This window comes from Phyllobates terribilis, unplaced genomic scaffold (assembly GCF_046119375.1).
Source record: "Phyllobates terribilis strain yellow unplaced genomic scaffold, ASM4611937v1 Scaffold_2__4_contigs__length_985480577, whole genome shotgun sequence".
NCBI lineage: Eukaryota > Metazoa > Chordata > Amphibia > Anura > Dendrobatidae > Phyllobates > Phyllobates terribilis.
Window position 1 is genome coordinate 63,307,802 of NW_027362762.1, and position 14,432 is coordinate 63,322,233.

Below are 14,432 nucleotides of genomic sequence, written 5' to 3' on the forward strand. Positions count from 1 at the left end.
CTTCACCCGGGGATTGAATTTGGGTTCTCAGAGTCCTCTCTCTTTGTCTCCTCTGGGTCTTTCTTCTCTGCTCCTCTCTCTCTCTGCAGGCTCATCTGGACCTCTGCTTCTTACTCTGACAGACTGACCCTGTTCTCTGATGGTGCCCACCTTATATACACCCTCTATGTGTGAGCTCAGGTGACCAGCACCCAATGAGCTCCTATCTTTACCCAGGCTGCTCCCCCTATCTGCCCCTACACTACTTGGGATGTTCCACCCCCCTCCCACTCCAGCCAGGAACAGACTCGGTCGTACCTGCACATTTCTAAGTGGGAGTACCGTCGGTCTGCTCCTCGGAAATGGGATGTGTGTAGTGCATGCAGCCTACCGAGCTCAGGTCCACACTCCATCCTTACCCGGGAGTGGAATATCACACCTCTGGGTTGAGGTGCAATACCCCTGTAGCAGCCGAATCCTCAGGGTGCTACATTCCCCCCTGGTAAATCACAGCACGTCCTCGGGCTGTAAGACATAAACAACACCAAAACATACAAAATTTTTTTTTCATATCAACAACATAGTAAACTATCATATAAAATAACATACATTAGCAGCAAAACATTCTCGTCGCCTCTGGCTCCTCCTCCGGTCACTGTGCAACGTGTGACCGGGTACAGTGCGACAGTCTTTTCTTGAAAAATGGTTTTCCTATAAAACCGGTAGGGGGCGCTTTAGGACGCGCAACTATATACAGGGGATATGGCCGCTCTCAGTCCTCGGCCAGGTATTAGGGAGGAATGACCGCTCTCAGTCCTCGGTCAGTGGGATTAAGGGAAATACGGGTAAACAGTTCACACTTGCTGGTCCCAACGGGGACTTTATTAACAGCAACAGTTTCAGTTTCAGTTCACGGTGCCCCGACGGGCAACTATATACAGCTTGTACTCTGCTGTACTTAACGACGGCGTCCTCCTGCTCTTTCTTTATGGTTACCTTTGGCTTCAGACCCGTCCGGGTCCTCTTGCTCTTCCTCCTCACACCGCAGCTCTTCCTCCGTCAGACGATGCACATGGAGGGCGTAGGGTCCTTTGGCACACTTGTGCCGGGTGAAGGTGACCTCGTCCCCGATGTAAAGGTCACGACCTCTGTGTCCCTCCGGTAGGTGGGACTCAACGTCTCTCCTCGTCACGAAGACGTCGCCTAGGGTGCGGTGGTCTCGGATGAAGCCCCACCCATGCTGCATGTTAAACTTTATCACAGTCCCGGTGGTGCGGGGACTATGCGCTGCACGGGGGTCTCTCCTGGCCCGGATCTTCTGCTCCGCGCTCCTTATTTGAGCTTGCTGTTCCCGGACCCGCCTCTCTCTCCGCTCCCTCTCGAAGACCTCGAGCTGTTGGCGGCAGCACTCAGCACGCTCCGCTGCAGCTGCCCGAGTCTCCTGAGTGAACCCCATGAGATCTTCTCCGGTGGGGTCCCACTCAAACTGCGCTTCTGCCAGCGGGGGCGAGATCCTCTTTACGGGCTTTGGAGCCGGGATCAGGGGTTCATCTAGGGATCTCTCTTTCCGGAGTCGGGGATGGTGAAACTCCGGTGGCCAAATAAAGGGCTGCCCATCCGGGCACGTGTGTTGGCTAAACAGGTCCTCTCCCAGATGCGGCACTCTTGGTCTTATGGGCGCGGTGGTGTTAGCGCCCGGGTTGCCCGGGCCTTGCGGCCAGGCCTGGGGTATCTGGAAGGTGAAGGGCACCGTAAGGACGGCGGCACCCTGGGCTACTTGGCCCTGCGACCAGGCCGGTGGCTCCGCGGAGGTAGGGGGCGCTGTTGGTATTGCGGCGCCCGGGGGTACTAGGCCTTGCGACCAGGCTGGTGGTACTTCCTGCTTGGCCACGCTCGGGGTCGAGGCGTGTGACGTCACAGGGGTCGCGGCTCCCGTTTGAGGCCTAGTCTGCGGCGGTGACGTTGCAGCGACGGGCACGGCAGGATAGACTTCGGGCTCTGCGACGGGGAGCTGGGGCAGGTGCGCGGTTTCCCGGTTTGGGGTATAGACGTCCCCTTTACCTGTCTCCACTCGTTCGGCTCCCTTCTCGGCGCCGTCTCCGGCCTTCAGTCCTCCCGCGCCATCCTCAGAGGGGGTCTGTCTCCTCATCTTGGGTGGCGTGCTCCGCTGACAGGTCTCGGTCTGCTGGGCCATCTCACGGCTCCACTCCGCCAACGTCTCTCGCTGCACCCGGGCCATCCTCCTTGCGAGGCCCTCCAGAGCGGTCTGTGCACACTCCCGGTCTCGGGGGAGCTGTGCTAGGACCTCCACTAGGCCTAGTGGGGTCGTTGTTTCCAGCAGGCTCCTGACCAACGGGTCGGTGCTGCTCTGCTCTCCTACAGTTGTCTCCAGCAGGCTCCTGGCCAGCGGGCCGGTGCTGCTCTGCTCTCCCTCCTCTGTTTCTAGCAGGCTCCTGGCCAACGGGCCGGTGCTGCTCTGCTTTCTCGCCATCTCCGGGTAAGCTCCTCCGATACTCTTCTCCAGGCTTCTTGCCTCCGGGTGCGCTCGCTCCAGACTGCTCCAAGCGACACCCATCTTTGTTCTCTTCTTCTCAGTCCTCCCACTCCGAGGGCGGTCCCGGGGCCACTTGGTGATTGTCAGCTCCAGGGGCAGTTCTTTCACGCTGACAGACACCTCTAGCATCACAGTCTCTGTTGGTGGGGGCGGTTTCCACTTTTGGCGCCATTTTCGGTCCTGGCCCACGATGGGAGGCGGCCTCTTGCCATCCTCTGGCACGCCCATAATGGCGTCCGCTCTGACAAGGCGGGAAACCTTTGGAAATGGCGGGAATCGTCTCCCAGTGGCGGGAAACTCTGCAGATGGCGGGAAAAAGCTGTTAATGGCGGACAACCGGCGGGAATCGATCTGTGATGGAGTCCGATGGCGGGGACCCTCCGGAACCGGCGGGAGACTTCTTTTTGAGGTAAACTTGTTCTTTTCTTCAGGCACGCAGTACCCGGGTGTTGCGGGCACGTTATCCTGCCGACTACGCCAAAGTTGACGCGCCCCCTGGGCCATATTCTTTAGGGGAATACCCGGAGCCGGATCAGATGGGGGTTGTAGTCTTCCGAGTGGCTGTGACCCGGTCCGTGCCCAGGGTGTCAAACTCAGTTGTATGTGGCAGTCCTACAGATGTTATAAAGTTCTTAATGTCGACTACGCCACCCGTTGTATTGCGGTCACTATGGCCGCCGCTGCAGCAGGGTCCGCTGAGGCTGATGGTGTTGGTGCAGCTTTTGGTAGTATAACCCCCAACGGGTGGGGTATAGCCTCAGGGGGTCAGGTGCAGAGGATGGGGGTTATGGTGGTGCAGCATAGATGTTAAATGAAGACAGAGTCGGGTTGTGCAGTTTAGGGTATTTACTCACTGCTGATGTTCCGGTCACTCCAGCTTCAAGTGACCACCCGAGCCGTGCTGCGTCCACCAGGTCCTGGATTCAGCAAACCCCCAAACAAGTCCGGAGCGTGACCCTGAGCTCTCCTTCTGTCCTTTCCTCTGGCCGTCCCCACTAGTGATCCACCCAGGTCCAGCTCCCTCGGGCCTTCTGTTGGGAGACCCTTGGCCTTGGGTTCCCTGACCCTCCACGTGGTCTGCCTTCGGGGTGGATGTGGTGGGTGGCCGTGGCAGACGCTGCCCACGGCCTCCGGTCTCTGGCTAGGGTGTGCTTTTGCCCCCACCAGCTTGGGATCCGGTACCCTATTGCCGACTCTTCACCCGGGGATTGAATTTGGGTTCTCAGAGTCCTCTCTCTTTGTCTCCTCTGGGTCTTTCTTCTCTGCTCCTCTCTCTCTCTGCAGGCTCATCTGGACCTCTGCTTCTTACTCTGACAGACTGACCCTGTTCTCTGATGGTGCCCACCTTATATATGACGCGCCCCCTGGGCCATATTCTTTTAGGGGGAATATCCGGAGCCGGATCAGATGGGGGTTGTAGTCTTCCGAGTGGCTGTGACCCGGTCCGTGCCCAGGGTGTCAAACTGAGTTGTATGTGGCAGTCCTACAGATGTTATAAGTTCTTTATTGTCGACTACGCCACCCGTTGTATTGCGGTCACTATGGCCGCCGCTGCAGCAGGGTCCGCTGAGGCTGATGGTATAGGTGCAGCCTGTGATGGTATAACCCCCAACGGGTGGGGTATAGCCTCAGGGGGATCAGGTGCAGAGGATGGGGGTTGTGGTGATGCAGTGTAGACGGCAATCAGAGACAGAGTCGGGTTATGCAGTTTAGGATGTTTACTCACTGCTGATGTTCCGGTCACTCCAGCTTCGAGTGACCTCCCGAGCCGTGCTGCGTCCACCAGGTTCTGGATCCAGCCAACCCCCAAGCAAGTCCGGAGCGTGACCCTGAGCTCTCCTTCTGTCCTTTCTCTGGCCGTCCCCACTATTGATCCACCCAGGTCCAGCTCCCTCGGGCCTTCTGTTGGGAGACCCTTGGCCTTGGGTTCCCTGACCCTCCACGTGGTGTGCCTTCGTGGTGGATGTGGTGGGTGGCCGTGGCAAACGCTGCCCACGGCCTCCGGTCTCTGGCTGGGGTGTGTTTTTGCCCCCACCAGCTTGGGTTCCGGTACCCTGCGCCGACTCTTCACCCGGGGATTTAATTTGGGGTCTTAGAGTCCTTTCTTCTGTTTCCCCCTCTGGGTCTCTCTCTCTCCTCTCTCACTCTGGGTCTCTCTTCTCCTCCGCTCGCTGACTTTCTCTCTGCAACTGACCCTGTTCTTAGTTGGTGCCCACCTTATATACACCCTCTATGTGTGAGCTCAGGTGACCAGCACCCAATGAGCTCCTATCTTTACCCAGGCTGCTCCCCCTATCTGCCCCTACACTACTTGGGATGTACCACCCCCCTCCCACTCCAGCCAGGAACAGACTCGGTCGTACCTGCACATTTCTAAGTGGGAGTACCGTCGGTCTGTTCCTCGGAAATGGGATGTGTGTAGTGCATGCAGCCTACCGAGCTCAGTTCCACACTCCATCCTTACCCGGGAGTGGAATATCACACCTCTGGGTTGAGGTGCAATACCCCTGTAGCAGCCGAATCCTCAGGGTGCTACATATACACCCTCTATGTGTGAGCTCAGGTGACCAGCACCCAATGAGCTCCTATCTTTACCCAGGCTGCTCCCCCTATCTGCCCCTACACTACTTGGGATGTTCCACCCCCCTCCCACTCCAGCCAGGAACAGACTCGGTCGTACCTGCACATTTCTAAGTGGGAGTACCGTCGGTCTGCTCCTCGGAAATGGGATGTGTGTAGTGCATGCAGCCTACCGAGCTCAGGTCCACACTCCATCCTTACCCGGGAGTGGAATATCACACCTCTGGGTTGAGGTGCAATACCCCTGTAGCAGCCGAATCCTCAGGGTGCTACAGTTGCACAGTATTGTCTCTATTCACTGACATGGAGGGTTGAGAGTCCATTACCACTGCAGTGTGGTCTCCATCCGCTGACATACATGACATAGAGTCCATCACCACTGATTGCTGCACAGTATTATCTCCATTCACTGACATGGATGGTTCAGAGTCCATTATAATATTTGTATTATCTGTTGCAGACAGACATTCACTAGCACCAGTGAGCGGGGTCTCACTCACAGCGCTGAGGGGGGTCTCACTCACAGTATCAGTACAGGGTGCACTTTCTTTCTCACTCTCAGCAGCTGAGCTCACTTCATTGCTGCATAGAGAGGTCACTGCAGTTAACCCCTCGTTTGCTGGCACACTTTCCTCTGCAGCACTTTCTGGTGTCTCGGACCCCTCACATATCACATATCAGCGCTGCACTTCTCACTGGGCTTCCTTGCTCCACAATGCTGTACACAGTTTTATATTTAATGTCCTTATTCCCAATAAAGCGTTTTCTGCTCACAGTCTGGGCTCTGGATTCTTTTTTTTCTCTTTAGCCCAAGTCTCCGTTCTGGGCACAGAGATTAAACCTTTCTCCAGTTTTTCTTTCCTGATCAGCAGCTCTCGGCTGCAATCATCCAGACACTCACACTTCATCAGCTTTACCTTAGGATCAGTCTCTTTCTTAATTTCTTCTTTTAGTTTGCTCATATGCAATTCCAGCTTAAATATACTTTGCCTTGTAACTTTAGCATTTAATCCTCCAACATAACAAGCAGGTTTAGAAGACTCACCAGCCACCATCTCCAGCTTTCCATTACCATCAGGTGCAGGCTGAAGGCCGGACTCCAGACCAGGGGCTTTCCCTGGATCATCAGCCCAGCTCCCCTCCCCTCCACCTGGGTCAGAAGCCATGCCTCCGCCCTGCTGAGAGCTCTCAAGCACACGTCTATCCTCTCCTATGGACAAGAATATAACCACTATAATACTGCCCCTATGTACAAGAATATAACTACTATAATACTGCTCCCTATGGACAAGAATAGAACTACTATAATACTGCCCCTATGTACAAGAATATAACTACTATAATACTGTCCCCTATGTACAAGAATATAACTACTATAATACTGCTCCTATGTACAAGAATATAACTACTATAATACTGCTCATATGTACAAGAATATAACTACTATAATACTGCCCCTATGTACAAGAATATAACTACTATAATACTACCCCCTATGTACAAGAATATAACTACTATAATACTGCTCCCTATGTACAAGAATATAACTACTATAATACTGCTCCAATGTACAAGAATATAACTACTATAATACTGCCCCTATGTACAAGAATATAACTACTATAACACTGTCCCCTATGTACAAGAATATAACTACTATAATACTGCCCCTATGTACAAGAATATAACTACTATAATACTGTCCCCTATGTACAAGAATATAACTACTATAATACTGCTCCTATGTACAAGAATATAACTACTATAATACTGCTCATATGTACAAGAATATAACTACTATAATACTGCCCCTATGTACAAGAATATAACTACTATAATACTACCCCCTATGTACAAGAATATAACTACTATAATACTGCTCCCTATGTACAAGAATATAACTACTATAATACTGCTCCTATGTACAAGAATATACCTACTATAATACTGCCCCCTATGTACAAGAATATAACTACTATAATACTGCTCCTATGTACAAGAATATAACTACTATAATACTGCTCCTATGTACAAGAATTTAACTACTATAATACTGCTCCTATGTACAAGAATATAACTACTATAATACTGCCCACTATGTACAAGAATATAACTACTATAATACTGCCCCCTATGTACAAGAATATAACTACTATAATACTGCCCACTATGTACAAGAATATAACTACTATAATACTGCCCCCTATGTACAAGAATATAACTACTATAATACTGCTCCCTATGTACAGGAATATAACTACTATAATACTGCCCCCTATGTACAAGAATATAACTACTATAATGCTGCTCCTATGTACAAGAATATAACTACTATAATACTGCCCCCTCTGTACAAGAATATAACTACTATAATACTGCCCCCTATGTACAAGAATATAACTACTATAATACTGCCCCCTCTGTACAAGAATATAACTACTATAATACTGCCCCCTATGTACAAGAATATAACTACTATAATACTGCTCCTATGTACAAGAATATAACTACTATAATACTGCCCCCTCTGTACAAGAATATAACTACTATAATACTGCCCCCTATGTACAAGAATATAACTACTATAATACTGCCCCCTCTGTACAAGAATATAACTACTATAATACTGCCCCCTATGTACAAGAATATAACTACTATAATACTGCCCCTATGTACAAGAATATAACTACTATAATACTGCCCCTATGTACAAGAATATAACTGCTATAATACTGCTCCTATGTACAAAAATATAACTACTATAATACTGCTCCTATGTACAAGAATATAACTACTATAATACTGCCCCCTATGTACAAGAATATAACTACTATAATACTGCTCCTATGTACAAGAATATAACTACTATAATACTGCCCCCTATGTACAAGAATATAACTCCTATAATACTGCTCCTATGTACAAGAATATAACTACTATAATATTTTTTTTATGCTTTGGGAGTTGTTCATATCGTGAATTCCTCTCATCTTTTTATTTCTGTATTTTCCTTGTCAAATGCTAAAATATCCTTTTCTTTTTCAGTTTTTGTGTTCGGTTCCTAATTAGAATCTCTGCCTTAATGTTGTCAGTGAAGCCTCGGGCATGAGTGGTAATTGGAAGGCTATGGAGATTGCAGGTAATGATGTCTGTATTTAGAGGTCTGCTCCAAGTCTCATGTTCAATTGATCACGCACGGTTATGTCTGCAGCTCACTGAGGACATAACATCTCGCTGCTGTTTTTATTTTCCTTCGCTCTGGAGGTTGTATCACATGACCTGCCTAAGGTCGTCTTTGAATTCCCAGTTAAAAACCTAGTATTACAATTCTTATTAGATGTGTCACACTTGACTATCAGTGAATCCAGCTGTGTGCATCAAGTCAACGCTGAACTACAAATCTCAGCCTCATGTTCAAGATGCCTTACTTAGTCCTTGATCATAATAGCATTTTGCTTTACAATTTTATTTATAGATGAACATCAGCACAGCTGCATTTGTAACCTGTCCCCCTGCATAGTGATCTTGAAATATCCTTATCTAAGTACACAGTGACTCCACCAGCAGAATAGTGAGTGCAGCTCTGGAGTATATTCAGGGTTGGACTGGCCCACCGGGGGACCGGAGGATCCTCCGGTGGGCCCAGGCACTGACATCTGTTGGCACAGTGAACATACGTATATCACATGTGCCAGCGATGCACGTACTGACCGCTCTCCCCGGTTGTCTAACTGGGAGGAGCGGTGACATAAGAAGCTTTCAGGGCACAACAGCACTCTGTTACTCACAACTAGTGCGCCACGGTGTGCAGCAGGGGAGCGTGTCTTCAGTGTGATCAGTGATGCGCGCTGTGCTCTCCTGGGTTAATCTGGGAGGAGCCGCCAGCAAGACGTCACTACTCCTCGCAGCTCCTTCCAGAGTTACACAACCCAGGCGGCAAAGCAGAGCACAGCACTGATCACTGAACACTGAAGCCAGGCTCCCCTGTTGCAGACTGCGGCACACTAGTTGTAAGTAACAGACTGTTGAAGCACCCTGATAGCTTCTTATGTCACCGCTCTTCTCTGCCTTGAACAAGCAGAGAGAGCAGTGCAGCTCTTGATAAGGCTAACACTGATTGGCTGCAGCACAGCCAATCAGTGTTATCTTTGTGTGTCCTCCCTGGCTGTACAGCACAACCTGTGATTCACACAGTGCCCGGACCCTCCCCCACAGTGTCAGCAGCAGAGGGAGATAGACGACTCCCTGCTGCAGTGATTGAAGGAGGCCCCCTGCCAGCCTAATAGTGCGTAAGTGCAATGGGGGGCCTTAGTCAGGGGTGATAGAGGGGGAGGGGGCTAAGTCACTTAAGGATGAATGAGGGCCCTATTCCCTCATCCCTCTTATCACCCCTGACTGATCCCCATCCACTTACATCACCCCTGACAGCACCCTCTTCCCCTCATATCACCCCTGACTGAGCCCCTTCCCCCCCATATCACCCCTGACTGAGCCCCCTCCCCCTGTATCACCCCAGACTGAGCCCCCTCTCCCTCTGTCACCCCTGACTGCGCCCCCTCCCCCTATATAACCCCTGACTGAGCCCCCTCTCCCTGTATCACCCATGGCTGCGCCCCCTCTCCCTGTATCACTCCTGACTGAGCCTCCTCTCCCTGTATCAACCCTGACTGAGCCCTCTCTCCCTGTATCACCCCTGACTGCACCCCCACTCCCTGTATCACCCCTGACTGAGACCCCTCTCCTTGTATCGACCCTGACTGAGCCCCCTCTCACTGTATTACCCCTGACTGAGTCCCCTCTCCCTCTATCACCACTGACTGAGCCCCATCTCCCTCTATCAACCCTGACTGCGCCCCCTCCCCCTGTATCACACCTGACTGAGCCCCCTCTCCCTGTATCACCGATGGCTGCACCCCCTCTCCCTGTATCACTCCTGACTGGGCCTCCTCTCCCTGTATCACCCCTGACTGAGCCCCCTCTCCCTGTATCACCCCTGACTGTGCTCCATCTCCCTGTATGGCCCCTGACTGAGCCTCCTCTCCCTGTATCACAACTGACTGAGCCCCCTCTCCCTGTATCACACCTGACTGAGCCCCCTCTCCCTTTATCACCCCTGACTGAGCCCCCTCTCCCTCTATCACCCCTGAGCCCCCTCTACCTCTATCACCCCTAACTGATCCCCCTCTCCTTCTATCACCCCTGGGCTCCCTTTCCCTGTATCACCCCTGACTGTGCCCCCTCTCCCTGTATCACCCCTGACTGTGCCCCCTCTCCCTGTATCCCCCGTGACTGAGCCCCCTCTCTCGGTATCACCCGTGACTGAGCCCTCTCTCCCTCTATCACCCCTAACTAAGCCCCCCTCTCCTCTATCACCTCTGACTGAGCCTTCTCTCCCTTTATCACCCCTGCAGGATTAAAGGTTTTTTTCCCCACTACTAACAAAATGAGGCACTTCATAAAAAGGTATGGCCTTAAATGTGGCAGAGAGATTTCCATAAAAAGTGTATGGGTGATGTGATGGAAAGCTCTTTCAATATCACTCCAATGTCATACATCAGTGATTTAGGGCCCCCACCACTATTAGAGGCCACATTCACAATGTATTTGCTACTTAATTTCTACAATGGAAATCCCACAGCAAATTAATAGCAGTAATATCCACACAGATATTGGGCAGATATTGCTGTGTTTACTACTGATGCACCTTTTCCACTGACTTGATCCACAATTGGTGGTCTTGTATTTATTTCTATGTGGGCCCCAAGAACAATTTTCTCTGGTGGGCCCAATGTACTCCAGTCCGACGCTGAGTATAATACAGTATAATGCAGGATTTAACTCAGGATCAGTACAGGATAAGGTGATCTCTTGCTGCGTGATCGGTTTCCATCTCTGCTGAGCCACAGCCTGTTCGGTCTCTGTATAACTGCTGATAGTTCTCTTGACTTTGCTTTCCTTGATTTGCTTCTTAGAATCATAGAATCATAGAATGTTAGAGTTGGAAGAGACCTCCAGGCCATCGTGTCCAACCCCCTGCTCAATGCAGGAATCACTAAACCATCTCAGACAGACAGCATTTGTTTGAAGACTTCGATTAAAAGAGAATTCACCACTAGAGATGAGCGAACATTTCAATCTTCGGTTTGATTCCCGATCGCCGAATTTGCAATGTTCGCCGAAAAATTCATTGAACATTCGCCGAACATATCCGAACTCCATTGGATTCAATGGGAGGCAACACCAAACGCATACACAACACCTTCAAACGGGCCCAAAAGCTGCCAAAACATATTAAATTAGGGGCAGACACCAGGAAAGTGGCCTCAATTGACCCACAGTACAAATTTTATAATGGCACAGCAGCAATCAGCCATGGGCCATGCATGAGGTATCAGGGTCTGGGCCAGCATTTACAGCTTTGAATTGAACTTCAAATTAAGACGAGGTGGTTGAGAGATCGGTGTAGGTCTGCTGTTCTGGGAGCCCTGATACCACATGCAACAGCTCAACCTGCTTTTATTCTCAGCCACACTCAGATGGCAGAAAAATCAGTTTCATTGAGTAGTATTGGTACAAAAATTTAAGGATAGTAACAAGGGTAGTTGACTGAAAGTAAGTGGAGGCCTGCCAGTATCGGAGGCCTACTGCATGAAGGATACTCAACCAGGAATCTCCCCATTTCCAAAAATCAGAGGCTGACACCACCAAAGTGGCATCAATTTCACCAGAGTAGAAATAGTATAATGTGGACCGACACTTCTTCCACTACAGCCAACCCAGCATATGGAGACCCCACCAGGATTGTTTACATTTCCCTAAATTAGGGGCTGACACTACCAAAGTGGCATCAATTTCAGTAGAGTAGAACTAGCATAATTAGGACCGACACCTCTTCCATTGCAACCAACACAGCAGATGGAGACCCAATCAGGAGTCTCCACATTTCCAAAAGTTAGTGGCAGACACCACCAAAGTGGCATGAATTTCACTAGAGTAGAACTAGTATAATGGGGACCGACAACTCTTCCACTTCAGCCAACACAGCAGATGGAGACCCAACCAGGAGTGTTCACATTTCTCTAAATTAGGGGCTGACACCACCAAAGTGGCATCAATTTCACTAGAGTAGAACTAGTATAACACCTCTTCCACTCCAGCCAACACAGCAGATGGAGACCCAACCACGAGTTTTCACATTTTCAAAAATTATTGTTAACATCTGCAGCAGCATCAGCAGCAATAGCAGGCACAGAAGCCATGCTAAAGATAGCACAGATCAATGCAGCATACTAAAAATTACAACATCACCTAGTCTGTACAGTCTGCGATTGGGGTGCAAAAGTCCTTGGAGATCCATGACTTGTTCATCTTGATGAAAGGTAGGCGGACTACACTTTCAGAGGACAGCCGGCTGAGCTTATCCGTCAGGACACCACCAGCAGTGCTGAAGGCACGTTCTGAGAGAACGCTGGCGGCCGGGCATGATAAAAAATCCAAGGCGTGACAGGCGCACTCAGGCCACTCTTCCATTTTTGAAGACCAAAATATAAAAGGGTCCAAACCCGCCTTGATGCTATTGATAATGAGCTCTAGATACTCCTGCACCATCTTTTCCAGTCGTTCACCACATGTCAGACTTGTACTCTGTTGTGCTGGTGCACGAGCTGGTGTAAAAAATGTGTGAAAGGACTCACAGAAATTGCTTCTACCACTTACACTGCTGCTGTGCTGCTAATATTTTGGCATTGAAGAATTGACGTTCCGAAGGTTGGAAGTCTAGAGCTGCGATGAACTCTGTGTGCCTCACTGCTGGCTTGGGGAAAACCTCTCTTAAGGTTGTGTAAAAGCGTGTTTCGATACTCCAGCATTCGCTGGTCCCTTTACAGGGTTGGAAGCATCTGACAAAATTTACTCTCATAACGTGTGTGACAAAGTCATTGGTAGAGTGGAGGGGAGATATGTTTCACTGAGGCTATTAACTTCAGTGATGCGAAACCTGGAAGTCTTCTCCTGCATGGTATGTGCTGAGAGGGTTAATCAGCCCTATTTAAAAAGGCTTGCTTTTTTGTGAATGGCCATAGTGCTGGTGGGAGGCCATTCACCATATCTCCACCCCATTGTATGGTCTGGGCTATAAATAGCCAGCCGGTTGAGCCATGTGGTGTTCAGTATCTGGAGAGGCCGATATACGGACCGTGCTGTATCTTTTTATTCTGCTTTGCTGTTATGCCAAATGGGCTGTGTTTACTTTATGAACTCTAGTTTGGTTTATGACATTTTTTAATAAACCAATCCGAAACATAAAGAGACAGTGGTCTGTGTCTACCTCTGTGTACTGCCAAGCAAGCTGCTCTAACACACTCAGATCTAACAGAGTGGCAACCCAGTAGTCAGCACTATTTTGAATCCTAACTATACGGGGATCATGTTGCAGATAGCGCAGCAAGAAGGCACTCATATGTTGGGCTCTTCCATGAGGTCCAAGGCCATGCTGTGTTGGTGGCTGGGTAACACTGATGCTTGTTTCCTTTGTCCCCTCCCGCCAACCACGAACAACAGAGAGGGGATTATTTTCTTCTTTATCTCCTGACTATTGCTCGCCCATCACCTCTTCCTCCTCCATTTGTTCCTCGGCTCCTGCACCTTCACTAACAGTTTGCCTGGTATCACCAGCCCCCCTTGATCGCTGTAATCCAGCCTCCTTTGGCACTCGCCTGTGTGACGACAGTTTGGAACTTTGAGACATTCTTATCTCTTCCGCATCCTACTCTGCTTCCTCCTCTTCCTCAAGGACCACTATCTCCTCTCGCATGCTATTCAAAGTTTGCTATACCATGTAGATGACTGGAATAGTGATGCTGATGATGGCATCGTCAGCGCTGCCCCACATCCGTACTGCCCAGGCTATACGACACGACATACTGCGTCAGGGCTCATTGCTGCTGCCACAGTTGCTGCAACATGTGCAGAGTGGAATTCCACCATGTCAGCACATCGCATATCAACCGGTTAACTGGCATGGATAAAGACCTCTGTATCTATGTAAGTCGATGACCTAAGGGGTGCGAACAGCTGTAGTGAGCACACAGCTTCCGTGATTTCTGCAGTAGCGCATTCAGGCCAGGATAGTGGCGGAGAAATCGCTGACCACCAGGTTAAGGACATGAGTCATGCATGCAAAGAACGTGTGTGAGCTTGCCTCGGTATAGGGCCGCCACCAGGTTCGCACCTTTATCGCACACAGCCTTACCTGGCTTCAGGTTCAGCAGAGACAGCCATTGCTCAAACGCGACCTGAATAGCTGTCCACATCTCTTCAG